Here is an 18400-nt window from a genome sequence, read left to right as displayed (position 1 = left end):
AAAAGAATTTTTTTCAATAATGAAAGTTAAAAGTTAATTATCTTCAGGTTTACTTTAATATTTTATTATTAATAGTTATAATAATAAATAGAATTCACTTTTTCTAGAGTTACTAGTTTGGTTTGCATAGTCCGTATGAATCTATATATGTTGATGACAAAAAAATAGAATTCACTTTTTGTACATTCCGAATCATTAAAAATTCAACTTTAAAATATTACTAATGTTTTATAAATAATTTAAATATTTAAATAATCAAAATTTATATATTTAAGTGTAAAAGGGAAAACATTTTGTTATTTGGAGAATTTTTCTTTTAAAACAAGAATTTTTATCATGTGAGATGAGATGTAGGTAATTTCATGTTGTTTATGTTTTTCTAATGAGTATTAATGAAACCTAATTTCATGTTGTTTATGTTTTTCCCAAAACAAAGACGAAATTGAAGATCCTGATAACTGATGAATAAAAAACAAGAAGAAAACATAAATAATATTAGGGCTGAGCATAAAATCTGAAACCCAAAATCCGTACCAAACTTGAACCGAAAAACCTGATCAGTACCGTAAAAAATACTCTGGATCTTGTAGGGTGTTACAAAACATATCCAAACCCAAGTTTTATTAACCGAACCCGAACGTATAACGCGAAAAATCCGAAAACCCTGAAAAACTGAAAAGATATCTGAAGATACTGATCTCAATGTCCAAATTAATATACAACTACATATGGACCCGTGCGTTGCACGGGTTTTGACTAATATTTTAATTTCATTGTATGATTTTTTTATATACTGTGTGAAAATTATTCATGGTATAATAATTATTTTTCTCATATAAATTTTGGTTAGTACTCCTATTTTAACAATCATGGCGCATAAGTGAAGTCAGTATTAGAAACTTTATACAAAAGGTTAGAGAAAAGAGTTATTCCCGAAAATTCAAATCGAACTCAACGTAAAGAAATACGAAATAAAACAAAATACAAAGAATTTAAAAGTTGAATCAAACATATCATAAGATATGTTGATGACAACGTCATACACTTTCTTAAGCTCTTAATTTAATGCATGTTTGTATTAATTTTCTATGTTATTCTTCTTGTTCAAACATATCATAATGCTTCCATGACAATTTAGTAATGTTTTTTGTTGTCATCGTAAGATCTCGAATTTTTTTGTGCATTCGTTAGGATTTATATATTTTGGTTTGTAAGGTTTATTCATCTTTAAAATATCTCTAGTTCCCAGCTCTATATACTCCCTCTGTTTTTTAAAGATTCATATTCTATGAAAAAAATTTGTTTTTAAAAGATACATTTTTTACTTTTTCAATGTATTATTTAATGAAAATCTGTTAACTTCAAGAAAATTAATTGTGTTTATTGGATTTTTATTGGTTAAAAAATATGGAAAATTGTTATTCACAAAAATCAATGCATTTTTAATGTGATTTCTTAATATATGTGAAAAGTCTAGAATATGTATCTTTAAAAAACAGAGGGAGTATTTCTCTATCTTTTCTCATAAAATAAATTATGTTATAAATGTGAATCTCTCCATTGTATGATTCTGCTATAGATTTTCTATATTTGAAGGAGAAATGTAATGGAATGATATTTTCATCTTTTTATTTATAAAAAATACCATATCTCTATATTTTATTCTAAAAATAAAGGAACTCTATTGTATAATCACATATTGAAACAAGTCCATCTCTATAATATAATTTCTCTATTTTAGAAGAGAATATAGTATGAATATATAGGTGAATTGGAAATAATCTTTGAAGTTTGATCAATAGATAACATTATGGATCAATAGAGGTAATAAAACTATTAATACTTTATAGAGTTTGATATTGCTTTGATTCTTGTGATATGTGTATTCCAAAGACCATTTGTGTGAATAAATGATTATGAAAATAATGTGTAGTACATGTTGTAATAGACATGAAGAAGATACAATCATTAAGAAGTTTTAGTAATTTCATTTCAGATATGTGATATTAAATATCAGATATATATTTTGGAGTCTCGTTTAAAAAATAAATGATTATTCAGTTTTTCTCACCTTGGATCTGCAGTTATAATAACAAAAATTTCCTGAAAATAAATATGCATATAACCCTAAATTATAATTTTCTGTATAGAACAAATTAATTACATAATTATATACATAGATATATATATATATAATATTTTTAATAAAGAAAACAAAACTAAATATTTTTTGTAACTATTAGTTTTTAACTTATTGATCAATATATATTGATAATATAAAGTAAAATCTCTTTTTGTTAACGTTGATTAATTTTGTTGATATAAATTATGAGAAACATTACATAGACGTATCTACAGTTAACAATTCTACATGTTTTATGAGGATCTGCGTCTGACTACATTATCATGAGCTGTTTCACAAAATCCAAATGTTGAACATATCCTCTAAACTTTTTTTCCAATAAACTAATAGTTCGCTTTCTCTGAAGCTCGAAATCTAGACTACATAGTGTAAAACATTAATCCTTAGTCAAACATGAATTACTGGAACTTCCGTACAAAATTAGTTAATTATAGGAAAATAATAAGATTATTTTACAACTCTCTTTTGCTTAGAAATAAGGAAAAATACTTAGATTTAGTATAAAATAATCAGTTGTATTTTCAGGTTTTTATAATCCGTTTAAAAAAAATTTAAAATACTATTTTCATTCATAATTCTGTTTTGTCCTGATTTAAAAAAAAAGTAAAATTAGAATTTCTTTAAAAGGAAAATTATACTCATACAGATTATAAAATTTTATTTTTTTATTATTTAAAAAGGGAAAATTACTATTAAATAATTATTAGTATATTTTTTTTTTGGTTTGCAATATTTTGTTTAAAACTTAAAAATGAAAAATACTGAACATATTTGCCTTCTGTGAAAAATACTATCATTCTATTTTTTCATGGTTTAATATAAATGCTGAACATATCCTATAAACCTTTTCGCCAACAAACTAATAATTTGCATTCTGTGAAACTCGAAACCTAGACCACATAGTGTAAAAACATTAACCTCTTTACTCAAACATGAACTATTGGAGCTTCCACAGAAAATTAGTTTATTATAGAAAAATAATAAGTTTTTTTCCAACTCTCTTTTCTTTAGAATTTTAATAAGGGAAATATATTTAGATTATTAAAAAAAAACATTAAATAATCTTTTGTATTCTCAGGTTTTTATAATTCGTTTAGAAAAAATTTAAACTACTATTTCTTTCATAATTCTGTTTTTCATGATTTTTAAAAAAAAATCAAAATTATAATTTATTTAAAAGGAAAATTATTTTCATATAGCTTATACAATTTTATTTTTTTATTATTTAAAAAAGGAAGCTTACTATTAAATAATTATTAGTATAGTATTTTTCGTTAACAATATTTTGTATAACCCTTAAAAAGGAAAAATACTATTAAATAACTATTATAATTATATTTGTTCATAATAACTATTAAATAACTATTAAATAACCTTTATAATTAAATAAATATTATAATTATATTTGTTCATAATTTTAAAAAAAAGGAAAATTATTTTTGTATAACTTTTACAAATTTCTATTTCTTGGACATAAAAAAGGAAAATAATATTAAATAATTTTTTGTATGAACTTATTTTTTGTTTACAATATTTTGTTTAAAACTTAAAAAAGGAAAATACTATTAATTAACTATTTATATAAAAATTATTACTTAACGCATGTCATAATCTTAAATATACAATTTCCGTGTGTCGCGATCATATTAATTAGTAACTTTGAAGAAACAAACTTTATATAATAAGATATAAATATTTAAAACATAAATATGTAATTCAAATATTCAGTTTCATATTTATTTGGATACGATATCTAACAACAATTATTTAAAATTTAAATAAATATCTTAAATACTCCATTATATATAAATAAATATACATATATATTTTTTGACAACAAATAACTAAACTATAAATATATATATTTCTTATGTTTTGCTTTTAAATATTAAATTTTACTTTGGGTATATCCAGAATCGGAGTGATATATGGTTACTTCGGGAATATCCAAACCGATCCAAAACTGATGTGTTATATCCGAATCCAAACCATACTTGTAAATTTACTAGAATGGGAACTATGAAGTGTTACAAAACAGAAATGAAATCCAAAAAATATGATCCGAATTCGAAAGGGTACCCGAACGCCGAGGCCTAATGAATATGGTGAATGTATAAAGAGAATTTCCAAAAAATAAATTACGTTTGTGTTTCTATTTTTTATAAATTCATTAAAAATCGTATATAATTTGATAAACAACTTTATCATGCATAAATATTTTGATGTTCAATTTAATTTTTTTAAGAACATTAATAAAACTTATTATGTTGATCTTTGAATTAATATTTATGTATTAATAAATATCTGTAAAATAATTATGCATGTGCACACAAAACATCTAATAATTTATATTACTACATTTTGTTATATTTTTTTGTGTTTGACTGATTTATAACTGACACATGTTTGTATACAATAATTTTTAACAATAATATTCAAAGGGTTTATACACAAACCACATATTTTACTTTGTTGGGTTTGGATCAGTTTAGTTTTATAGATTTGAGCACCCCGTGGTACCTTAGAATATAATTTTTTTTAACTTGAAATTTTATTAAATATTTCACAATGAGATTTATCATGGATACAAAAGCCGGCAGAAAATAGTAATATCTCTAGAAGCAACAGCCCAAGAGAGGAAAACAAAAGTTAATAATGAAATAGGATAATATGAATGGATAGGCAGTAGAATGGATAGGCAGTAGAAACACAGGACGTCCACTCAAGCAGGTGATCTGCCTTTTAATTGTCATTCATGATACATTAGTAATTAAAAAGCAGTTCATTTCAGAAAATAATAAAATATTTTTGTCCTGCCTGCAGTTCAAATATACAAGTAGTAATCCTTTACAGTACTATCTCCACAGACCTCCTGTCTTTTTAAATTTCAAACTACAGTTTAACATAATAATAAGTAATTTATATAAATACATTCTCTCTCTAGATTCTCCTCTGCCTTCTCTCTAGAGAGTTCAATACTGGATTTCCGTCTCCGGCCGGCGGTTCCGGCTATCCTAGCCGCCGCCGGTCCGGTCAAAGCTTTTGTTGTTTATCTCCTCTGTTTTTCTTTCTTTCTTAGTTAGCCTACGGACATGCACTTTCTCCTCAGGTGGTGGCTCGTTGTAGATCTTCCGGGAAGCGGTGGTGTTCGCACCGTCGTTCGACGGCTCTTGACTCTGGGGCCATACCGTTTCGTCTTCGGTATTGGTCGCCGGCTTCTGATTCTCACGGAGTTTGTTCGAGCTGAAGGTATGGTGTCTTGTTACGGTGGGTGTTGGCCGAATTCAGAGGAGATCTCGGAGTTCCGGTGGAAGCTCTCTGAAGATCGGGCCTTTGGTGAAAATCGCCGAACCCTATATCTCTAATACAGTCGTTAGAGGTGGTTTCGGCGGTAATGATTCTCGGACCGGTGTTTCTGGTGTTTATGTATTCGATTGGTTCAGCGTCGACCTCTGCATGGGATGGAGTTGGTGACTCGCAATTCCGGTGGTGTAGCGGATTCCGGCCCCGGTGGCGAGCTCTAGCCGTTCGAGATGACGAAGCTTCAGCGGCCGACACGCATCTCTTCGGTGTGTAGGTTTCAACACGTGGAAGATGTGGTGTGCGGTGAGCGGTGAAGGTTGGGTCTCGGGTTTTCTTTTTTGGGCTTGAGCTCCGTGTTTTATGTTGTTGGGCTTTCAGTTAAGTTTAAAAGTGGGTCGTTTATGGACCCATCTTGTAACATACCTTTCTGTTTATTAATATAAAAGATGAAAAAAAAGTAATTTATATTTGTTTAATGTAGCTTTTTACGATATACCCAATTTGCTATTCAATAATTATGTTATCCATTTAATATTTTTATAGTATTTATGTACAATTTTTTGTATTTTGACTTTTATTTCTAACTTTTATATACTTCATTCAAATTAAATAATACATATACATATACATATACATATACATATACATATACATATACATATACAAATACATATATATATATATATATATACAATATTTTAAAATAATCTACAATTTGATCTAATATATTTTATTTAACTGTAAAATATTTTAATGGATAAAATAACTAATTTCTAAATAATTAAGTTTAATTATGAAAGAATAAATAACTGTTTAAATCTTTATAAAATTTTAAATTAAACTTGAACCATTTCTAAAATTTTAAGGATAAACTTACATCAACACCAGAGACCACTGCAAAGTGGAGGCAAAACAGAACTAAGTCGAAACCATACACCTAGGCTCAAGGACCTATGAACTTGAAACGCTATAAGAAAAAAACATCGAAAAATATTTACAGGTCTTACACGCGGACACTCGTTAGGCAGAATAGCAATCTAGATAGTTAAGACTGGTCACCTTCTCGCAAGAGAAGACCTGCAAATTAAACCCAAAATTTGACAGAGCTCTAACAACTGAAAGAAACATGAAAGACTATTACACAGACATTCAACAGTTAAATAAAGAAACAAACTTCGAGAAATGTTACTGACTCTCTTTGGTTCTACTTTGCAGTAGAGGAAGATCAGGTGGCATACAAGATTCTTCTTGAAGATCCTGGACACAGAACAAAATGACAGTTAGTTCTTGTCTCATTCCCACGAAAGGAACCAAGATTCGTTACTTCTTCAGTTGGCAGGCGAAACCTAACGTGTTCAGATTCTCAGTTGGCATCAGCATCTTCCTCCTCCTTCGCTTTCTCTCTGCCTATAATTTGTTTGATATGGACTATACATCGCAGGAAGGTGGGATGTCATATTTATATCCGAAGCTGAAGCCGGTTACGGTGGATACGAAGAGAGAGATTGATTGCACCAAGTGGGAAGAGTGGATTAACTACAAACAACGCGGAGTAAAGAACAGAGTTATGGATGGTGGAAACGTTACGTAGCTCGGAACGTCGCTTTAGACCATCTCCTATGTATTTCCTATTTTTTTCTCTATAATAAAGATGAATTCAGCTCCAATGTATTTCTCTATTCATACAATATTTCTTTTTTTTTCCATTAACACCTATTACTTATTGAATGTTGAAAATTGATCCATTCATTAAAATTTTGTTTTTTTCATAAAATTGTAATCTATATTCTATATTATTAAAACTGAAGTACAAATTAAGTTTGTTTGGAAACATGGATAACAGTTTTAAAAATGAGATTTGTTTGGAAATATGGATAGCAGATTTAAAAATGAGGTTTGTTTGGAAATATGGATAACAAATTAAATAGCAAATTAAAAAATAGGTTAGTTTGGAAACATGAATAAGAATATTAAAAAGGAATATAATGTTGTTTGAAAACATGGATATCAGTATATTAAGAAAAACGTAATACATTTATATTATTAAAAAATTGGAAGTCTATTATATTATGAAAACTATATATTTGGACCAGCTTTAAAATATACGAAAATGAGCTAATCTAATTACCTAAAAACATTTTTTCTAAAATAATCATAAAACAAAACTTAAACTTTGTATACATATTTCAAATCAAAATAATAATTTGAAGTTGATTTATATCAAAAATTGATTCAAAAATATACATATATTCAAAATTTTACTTTTAATAAAATATTTTCCAGTAACCAATACTAAACTTTTTTCAATATATAAGAAAAATACAATACAAAGCCCAATTTCATATATCACCTGAAATTATTTTTTTATAGCATATTAAGCTTTAAAAATATAATACATGTGATTATTTATATGATAGTACATATTAAATACTATTAATTATATGATTACTTATATGATGGTAGGTATAAAATACGATTAATTTGTGAAGACTAAAATATGATATATAATGGTGACTAGGGGTGGGCGTTCGGGTATCCATTCGGGTTTTTTTTGGGTTAAGGGTTTCAGGGATCAACGATTTCAGTCCAATTCGGATATTTCTAAATTTTGGATTGGATTCGGTTCAGATCTTTGGGGGTTCGGAAAACCCATGTAAATTATTTTTAAATTTTTAAAATTCATTATATACTTTAAATTTCTCAAAATCTATAAACAAAATAATTTATCACATATAAATTTGAATAACATATGTCAGAACACCTAAACTTAACATATAAATTGATTTGGTTTAAATATTTGGATAGAGAATCATAATTAGTTTTAGTATTTTTGGTGTTTTGAGTATACTTTAAATATTTAGATATTTACTTTTGACTATTTGTATATATTTTCAAGTATTTAAACCAACTTAAAAGTACCATATATATATATATATATATATATATATATATATATTCTGGATGTTTCTATATACATTAAATCTAAAGATAATAAATATGTACATAAGTATATAAATCTATCTCGGGTACATTCGAGTATCCGAAATACTTCAGTTCGGATCGGAGTCGGTTTCAGTTCTCTAAATATCAAAATTTTGAATAATTCAGATATTTAATCGATTTTGGTTCAGTTTTGGTACTATTTTTTTATTAGGATCAGTTCGTTTTTTGGAATTGGGTTTTGCCAACCGCTAATATTGACATGAAAAAACAAATAGTAATATATTTTATAAAATATACACCCGTGCGGGCGCGCATGTCAAAATCTAGTAGTATTTAAAGTAGACATTTTACTCCAAAAAAATAATACAAAATAAAATAAAATAAAATAGAAATTATCTAGCCATTAATATTACTATATTTGGCTATAAATGATTAACTAATGCATTACAAAATGAGAAATGAACTTTTTATCAAAGTTGTTGGAGTATGCTGTATTAATAACTAGACATGGACCCGTGCGTTGCACGGGTTTTATTTGATGTTTTAATTTTACGAATACATAAAAAAATTTGAAATATTTTTCTCACGTTAATTCTTGGATTTTCAGTATATATTGGTGACATTTTAATAACAATAATCTGTTTTCTTACATAAATTTTGATTGATATTCTATTTCACTAATAATGGTGTTTTAAATAGTACATTAATATTTTTATTTTTTTTAATAAATACATCACTTTTTATTATTTTTTCAAAATAATATTAGCTATAGTTAACTGAAATATATAGAATTGTGAACTCTCGATAATGTTTATATTGTGTAAGATAAATTAAAAACGACACAATTAAAAATATTAATATTAAATAACACCAATCAGTATGTTTTATCGATAGTCAGCTAAATATCGAATATATTTCTAGATAAAATATCAAATTTATTTATTTTCGCATTCATGGTGTGACTTTAACATCTTTTTCTATATAAAATATTTTGTAAAACACTATTATCGTTATGTTTTAAAAATTTGAAGTTCTCTAGTTGTAGTGACTCTTGATAGTGCGATGTATAATTGTAAGACTGGATTCGACAAATAGAACAACCTTTTAATTTTTGACCTTAACTCTTGTTGATAGTCATTTCATAGAACACTCTTATAGGAAATTGAAGTCTTTTCATTTTGAAATGTCATCTTGCATATATTGGTATGAAACTTATTCTAGAAATTAAAATCTGTTTTTCCACATAACTTCCGATTATGATTTCAGCTTCAATATTCATGTTGTATAGGCGAGTTATTAGTAACATTATTCTATTGGAAAGTCTTTCTTTTTGATTTAAATTCCTTAATAGCATGACCTGCAACAATCCATTGCAAAGTCGTTCTCTTTGATTTAAATTTCATAGTAGCATTATCTACAACATCATAACCAATTTTTATAGGTTGATAAGAATAAACACACATAATCATAATCACACATAAGCATAATAGTCCCATTAACTTAGTCACAATAGCATAACATCTAGACAAAATATCCGTAAATTTTGATTTTATCTGTTTCGATGTGAACCAAAATTCCAAATATCTGTAACTCTACAAAGCAAAGAAAATACTTATATGCAATATTTGTAAGAAACGAAGCAAATCACAAAAATACTAATATTATTAAGAATGAATATCTGATCTGATCCGTTATATGAATACATATACATGTATGTAAAGACGTATATATATATAATTATTTAAATATTATATCTTATTATAAGTTTTATAGTACTTTTTAATAAATTTATTAAGTTATTTATTAGAATTTTAAAAGTAATAATTTTTTTTTGTAATAAAATGTTATTATTATTTTATCTTATTTTATTAATGATTTATTTTCTAATTTTAATTTATTTTTACAGATCGAATCGGATATCCGATCGAAAATATAAAATTATCCGAAAATCCGGAACACCGAATATCCGTGTGGATACAGATCGAATTGGATCAAATAATTGATTACTCTGACAAAATGGGTCGGATCAGAATATCTCAAAATATCTGAATATCCGATTCATGTCCACCCCTACATCTATATGTACAAACGCCTAAGTATAATTGTAACAAAAACTAATGTATAACAGCATGACAATTATATTCTTTTATTTTTTAAATTCAACATCAGTTTAATGTGAAATATCAGGATATCTAGTTATTTCCTCAACATGTGACACCAAAAAAAAGATAACACGCGAAGATGTGAAAGAACATGTATAGATGAGAGAGCTTAATCACATATATAGATGTGTATAATTATAATTCTTTTGGTTTATGATTTTTAAAAAGAAAATTATAGAGTTGAATCACACACACACACACACACACACACACACATATATATATATATATATATATATATATATATATATATAGTTCTTTTTGGATTATGATTTTTAAATAGGAAATTAATTATTAATAATAAATACTTAAAATAATTATCCTACAAATCTTTCTTATTAGGATTTGAAGAAAAAAACTTACTATTAAACATCATCTTACAATTTTCTTTTCTTATGTTTAAAATTTTAGAAAAGAACAATTACTATCAAATTGTTTTACAATATATTCTCTTTAGAAATTTAGAAAACGAAAATAGTATTAATAATTATTTGACATATGTTTTTTTGTTTAAATTTTTTGTAAATAAAAAAGTGCAGAAAAATACCAATAAATAATTCTAAAATAACTTTTTAAAAAACAAATTGTTTTTACTATCTTGGTATATATTTTATTAATCATGAGATATTTTAACAAATGTCAAAATTTTATAAGGAAAATTAATATCAAATAATCTTTTACAATAATCTTTTTTTGGATTTTGGAAAAGGAAAATTAGTATTAAATAAGTTATTTTACAAAATTCTCTTCTTTAAGATTTGTAAAAGGAAATTTTCTAAAAAATACTATTAAATAATTCTAAAATTAAACTTTACAATTAAATAATTTTTAAAATTAAATTTTACTATTAATTATATGCGAAATTGGTTTTCTCAAAAACAATTTGTAAATAAAAAGTGTAGAAAAATACCAAAAAATAATTCTAAAATTACTTTTAAAAAAATTATTATTCTGCTATATATTTTATCAATCATGAGATATTTTAACAAATGTCAAAATTTTAATAGGAAAATTAATATCAAATAATCTTTTACAGTTATCTTTTTTGGATTTTGGAAAAGGAAAATTAGTATTAAATAAGTTATTTACAAACTTCCCTTCTATAAGATTTGTAAAAAGGAAATTTTCTAAAACTTAATTTTAAATAGTTTTTAAAATTAAATTTTACTATTAAATAATTTTTAAAATTAAATTATCTATTATTATTATTATTTTTTAAAACAAATTATTAGTATATATATTTTTAATCATGAGATATTCTAACACAACTTCAAAATATTAAAAGAAAAATTTCTATTAAATAAAATTTCTAAAAGAATATTATTAAGTAATTTTTTTAAAAAAAAATTACTATTAAATAAATTTTAAAATTCGTTTTTTGTTTTTATTTTTATTTTCATAGTATATATTGTTTTAATCATGAGATATTCTAAAACATGTCACGTTATTAAAAAAGGAAATTACTATAAAATTATATTTTGTTTAAGATTTTAAAAATGGAAATTTATAATATAGTTAATTTTACCAAAAATCTTTTTTATTATCTTATATATTTATTTTAAATTATGAAGTAGTTTAACACATATCACAATTTTAAATATATAACTGTCATGTGTCACAATCATGTTAATTAACAACTTTGAAGAACCAAGTTTCCTATTAAGTAATTTTAGAATATTATTAAGTACTTTTAAAATTTTCCTTTTTACTATTAAATCAATTTCAAAATTAATGTATTTCAAAATTCGTTTTTTGTTATCTTAGTATATATATTTTATATCATTATAAATTTTAACCTCTTTAAAAATATTAAAAGGAAAATTACTATCAAATAATCATTTGCAACTATGTTTTGTTTAGGATTTTAAAATGGAAAATTACTATTAGATATACTTACAATTGCTTTTTACCAAAATTTATGTTTTGTTATTATCTTAATATATATATATTTAATTATAATATAGATTAACACATGTCGCAATCTTAAATTTTTTATTGACACGTGTCGCGATCATGTTAATTAGTAACTTTGAAGAACCAAGCTTTATATAATACTAGATATGAGCCCGTTGCGTTGCAACGGGTTTTGTTTAATGTTTTAATTTTATGAAAACCATAAAAAATGAAAAATATTTTTAATGAAATTGTATGATTTTGCATATATAATATGAAAAATACTTTTTGCCATTTTTAATAGGTTCCATTTTCAAAATTTGTTTTTTCAATATCATTAATATTTTTACAATTTTAAAGTAATGACAGATTTTTATTGACACATTCACAATCTAATTTTGTTTAGACTTTTGAAAAAGTTACTAAATCTCTAAATCAAAAGGTCATAAACCACAAAAAAGTAATTAAAGCTTGGTTCTTCAAAGTTATTAATTTTCCTTTTCTAAATCTCTTTAAATCAACATAAGAGAGTTGTATCATATTTTTCTACACATGTCACAATGTTTTTTTTAAATAACAAATAAAATTCACATCCTTTTTACAATTAATTTTTGTTTAGATTTTTTTTAAATTGAAAATTACTATAAAGTATTTTTAACAATATATAATGTAAAAGACTATGTAATACTAATTTTCCTTCTCCTATACCAAAATCAATTTGTACAATATTTAACAATAATTTTTATTTTCTAAAATCATAAAGAAAAGATAATTGTAAAAAAAATATTTGATTGTAATTATCCTTTTTAAAAATCTTAATCAAAAAATTGTAAAAGAATTTTTAATTTTTATTTTCCTTTATTCAAATCCTAATTAAAAGGTCATAAACAAAAAAAAACTACAATCTTATTATTGACATATTAACACGATTTGTAAAAGAAAGTTATAGTAATTTTCGTTTTTAAAATTGCTATTTCAAAACCGATTTGTATAATAATATTAACATTAATTTTTCTTTTCTAAAATCATTAAAATATTTTTTTTTAAATATCTTATGATAAAGCTAGTTACTTTTATTTACAATACTTTTTCTCAAAAAAAAAGAAAAAATACTATTAAATATCTTTTTATATGAATTTTTTTATTTAACACATGTTATAATCTTAAATATAAAATTGACATGTATCACAATCATATTAATTACTAACTTTGAAGAAACAAAAAAATATTTGATTGTAATTATCCTTTTTAAAAATCTTAAACCAAAAAATTGTAAAAGAATGTTTAATGTTAAATTTCCTTTATTCAAATCCTAATTAAAAGATCATAAACCAAAAAAACTACAATCTTATTATTGACATATTAACATGATTTGCAAAACAAAGTTATAGTAATTTTCGTTTTAACAAATTCTGTATCAAAACCGATTTTTACAATAATACTAACATTAATTTTCCTTTTCTAAAGTCATAAAAAGATAATTGTAAAACAAATATCTTATGATAAATCTAGTTACTATAATAAGATACTTTTTCTCAAAAAAGGAAATTACTATTAAATAATTATTTATATAAAAAATTATTTAACACATGTCACAATCTTAAATTTAAAATTGACATGTGTCACAATCATGTTAATTAATAACTTTGAAGAACCAAGCTTCACATAGCTTTTATAATTTTCTTTGTTTTGAATATAAGAAAAGGAAAATACCATTAAATAATTTTTTAATGAATTTTTTTGCTTACAATATTTGTTTAAAACTTAAAAAAGGAAAATTACTATTAAATAGTTATTTTACAAAAATTAGTATTTAACACATGTCATAATCTTAAATATATGATTGACATGTGTCAGGATCATGTTAATTAGTAACTTTGAAGAACCAAGCTTTATATAATAAGATAAGATATTTAGGTTAAACTTAAATATGTTATCAATATGAAAAACCTAAGTGGAACTTTAATAATTAAATTTTAGTTACATATAAAACTTTAAATATCATTTGTTAAATAATTTTTTTCTTTTAAAATAAAAACTAATATTGTCTATTTATGGTTTTACTTTTGAAAATTTTAAATAAATTATGTAAACAAAAAACTGTGTTGTCATATGTAAAAGAAATTGAATTTCTCCATAAACATATTTTTAGTTCTAATTACAAAAAGTTGAAGGACTATTTTGTAAATAAAAAAAGTATATCTCTAATATAGAGAAATGCAATTTTTACTTCTAAATATAGAGGAAAATATAGCAATCTCTATTTTGAAGGAAGAAATAAAAGTGGGATAGAATAGATTTTACTCTATTATAGTATATAGAGGCATAAATAGCATAGGGTTGGAGATGCTCTTAGGCTTCTGTGTGTTTTCGTCGTTGAGTTCGCGGCGCAAGAAGAAGACGGTAGATGGAATCTTAATGAACGTGAGTTTTTAACATGTGTGTTCAACTTTGAGCTTCTGGTTTGGGCTAAATGTGCAAAAGAAATAAAAGCTCAGATCATATCAATGGATTAAGTGACCCAGCAGGAAACCAAAAATCGTAAACAGCCTTAGGTGTTGACACGTGTCGCAAAATGCCTATCTCTCCAGGATGACGTGGACGCATCATAAAATAGATAAGCCTATATATATATATATGAAATTTGGACAAGAAATAATACATTAGCTTTATAAGTGCATGTCAAAATCTAGTTACCATTACAATTCAAACCATTTTAATCAAATTCATTCATTAAGTTTATTAATCCATTTTATCCATTAATCCATATGTAGTTAATTTTTCTATCCATTAAGATCCATAGTTTGGTTTGGATTGACCCATTAATTAGACATACTAACTTCTGGTTCTAGTTAGTTTAGATATGAGGGTATTTTAATCAACTTATAAGTAAGAAGTGCATCAAATGCTTGAAGTATATCCAGATGTAAAGAGGAAACTTCAAAGTATGTGACATTGTAATTTTCTCCGGTATTTAGTCTCCTATTTAATTTGTAATGCTCAAATGCTTTCTTTTATATAGTTTTATGTTTAGTTGTTAATAAGAAAAGTTTGCTCAAATATTATTTCGAAAAAAAATCTTGTTTTTTACAATATTTCAGATTGGAGGGTTTACAGATAGCTTTACGAACTAGCGGCTTGGGAATGATTAGTAAAACGTACAGACTATCTACTAACCATATGCATCCAGGACTGTAACCTATCTCTCCTCCAATACTACAAGCGTACGACTTATACATTCTCTGAGATAAAACGAGGTGGAGCCTACTGTAGAAAATTCAATCTAAAATGCTAGTCATCAACCAGTTTTGTATTTTGATGAACCTTTATGTTCACAAACAAATATGATTTAGTTATTTAAAATTCAATATGTTTTAAAAAACAAACAAAATAATAAGAATTTATCAAATTATACTATATTTCTTAAATAAATAAAAAATAGTAGTAATTACAAAAAAAAATATTGTTAACGCCGCCAATAAATCACTAAACCCTAAACCCATTTTTGTACATCCTAAACCCTAAACTCTAAACCCTTGGATAAAACTTAAACTTTTGGATGAATCATAAACTCTAAATCATAAACATTAAAACTAAATCATAAACATTAAAACTAAATCCTAAATCCTTAATCCTAAACCATGAATCCTTGGGTAAATCTTAAACCCCAAGTGTTCAGGGTTGAATGTTTAGGATTTAGAATTTCTAAGATTTAGTTTTTAATGTTTATGATTTAGGGTTTAGGATTAACCCAAAGGTTTAGAGTTTACCTAGAGATTTAGGTTTAGGATTTAAGATTTAGATTTTATTGTTTTGGTGACAGCGTTAATAATACTTAAAAAATTATTTATTTTGGTAATTACTACTTATTTTTATTTATTTTAAAATCATAATATAACTGGACAGTTTTTTTTTATTTTGTTTATTTTTTAAAAAGATATTAAATCTTAGATAAGTAAATAATATTGGTTGATAAACCTACAGTTCACCCCTGTAGGTTCATCCTAGGGAATGAACCTAAGAAAAACTATTTTTTATGTACGTACTAGGATTGGTCCGCCCTACGGGCGGGATGCAAAAAAAAAAAATTACGTTTCATCTCTATTTATGTAAATTATTTTAAAATATATTTATTATTCAATTTTTTATTTTTACTAAAAATCATATGTTTATATAGGTAATAAAGAAATTTTATTTTTTATTATGTAGTTATTTTACATTTTCCAATACTCGTAATTGTTCTTATAATTTGCTACGTCCTTGGTTTTTCTATAAGTTTGATTATATGTTTGTATTTTGTTTTGTGCAGCATATATATTGTATTTATATGTTATAAAATATAAGTCATTATGCAATTTTAAAATTATTTCAGTGTCTTGTTTGATGAGCATGTTCTTTTACCTGTGAAGCCATGTTTACAGTGAGTGCTTAGAGTAAGTTGTAATGAATCCCAGCTAGAAAAATTGAAAAAAGCAACCTAACATCTTCAAAAAAAAAAATCCAGGATTTAATCGGTTTTAACAAAAGCTGATAATAAACTCATGATCAAATTGAATGGAACTAATAAAACGTTGAAAAATAGTTATTACAAAAGAAACCAGCACACCTAATATTCTCAGTGCAACCTGTAAAATATAATATCTCCATATCAGTAGCTCACCGATCCCATGGATCTCTACTTTTCTTATACGCTTTTATTAAAATCATAATAGCAAACATGAAATGGCTTAGATGGCTTTAACCCCGGAAAGAACACCATAAGCTCGCCCGTTTGACTCACTCCTTTGGACCTTACGTAAACACCAAATAAATCTTCCCACATAAAAGGTAAGTCACACGTCATGCTCGACCATTCCTGTTTTTTCCACATCCTCAAGAACCCACAATGTCATCGAATTTTCTGTGCAATGATAATCTACACCGCCCAATTTTCCGTTGTAATTTATAAGAGTGGAATGTTTTAATAGACTCAGTCTTCTCTGATCTAACGAACTTAACTATACCTGACTTTCCAACTCCGTAGTATATAGCATCATCAATGTATGTGTCTCCGTAGACAGAGTGATAGTTGACTTGCCTCCGGTTGTGTTCTCGATCTTTCTCCACTCTTGTTTCTCAGATGAACTCACAGTGCAAACGACATGCTCCGATTGGCTAATTTTCGGGGCCATCACCACACACAACACCTTGTACTGATCTTTGACTGGATCGTACCCAAGACGTGCGTACATGTAGTTGGACGTAACTTTAGGCAGTTCCACCACTTGTCTAGTAGTGGGATTATAAACGATTATCGTACTACAAACACGGAGCCAGGGAACAACACGTACTAAGCAGACAAAACCGTTGACAGAACCAGATACCAAGTGGTAGCCGGGTTCAAAGTTGCCTGAAAGCAGGGAGCCGGTGAACAATGACAGTGGCCGGCATGAGAGTAGCCTGAGTCGTCGTTGCCTGAAAGCAGGGAGCCGGTGAACAATGACAGTGGCCTGAAACAGTTGTAGAAAAAGCATCATCAACAAATGTTTGAAAAGACGATCTCAGTGAAGATTATGAGATGAATAAGAGATTTAAGATCTGAGAAACCACAAAGAATGGAATAAAAAGTTTGATACTGCAATGAATAAAAAGTTAATAGACTTGTGGCCGGAATTGCTAAAACACTATGATTTTGAGATTTAAGATCAAACCAACCTGAGCATCAAGGAGGAGTAGAACAAACAATATCCCAACTTACGCAAATGCATTATTACTCAAAAAAATTCACATGCTCTATCTCACACACAACACTCTGTTCTTGGTGAATATAGAGTGGTTCGGTAGAGAAGAAAGTTAATGACATGTGCTGAGGCAATTTATATTATATAATAAAAGAGTAGTATCAGCTATGTTGAAGTATGGAACAATTAGCTGAATGGAAAAAGTTAAGGAATCTATTACACTACTAAAAGGGCAA

At 25.8% G+C, this 18400-nt stretch overlaps 1 pseudogene; it reads right to left on the bottom strand.

Moving 5' to 3' along the window:
* Positions 1 to 6389: 6389 nt before the first annotated feature.
* On the bottom strand, positions 6390 to 17987 carry LOC108820315 (F-box protein At1g30790-like; annotated as a pseudogene).
* Positions 17988 to 18400: the final 413 nt, after the last annotated feature.

This window comes from Raphanus sativus, chromosome 8 (assembly GCF_000801105.2).
Source record: "Raphanus sativus cultivar WK10039 chromosome 8, ASM80110v3, whole genome shotgun sequence".
NCBI classification, from domain to species: domain Eukaryota; kingdom Viridiplantae; phylum Streptophyta; class Magnoliopsida; order Brassicales; family Brassicaceae; genus Raphanus; species Raphanus sativus.
Note: the sequence above shows the minus strand (reverse complement) of the source record. Positions and strands in the feature narration are given on the sequence as shown.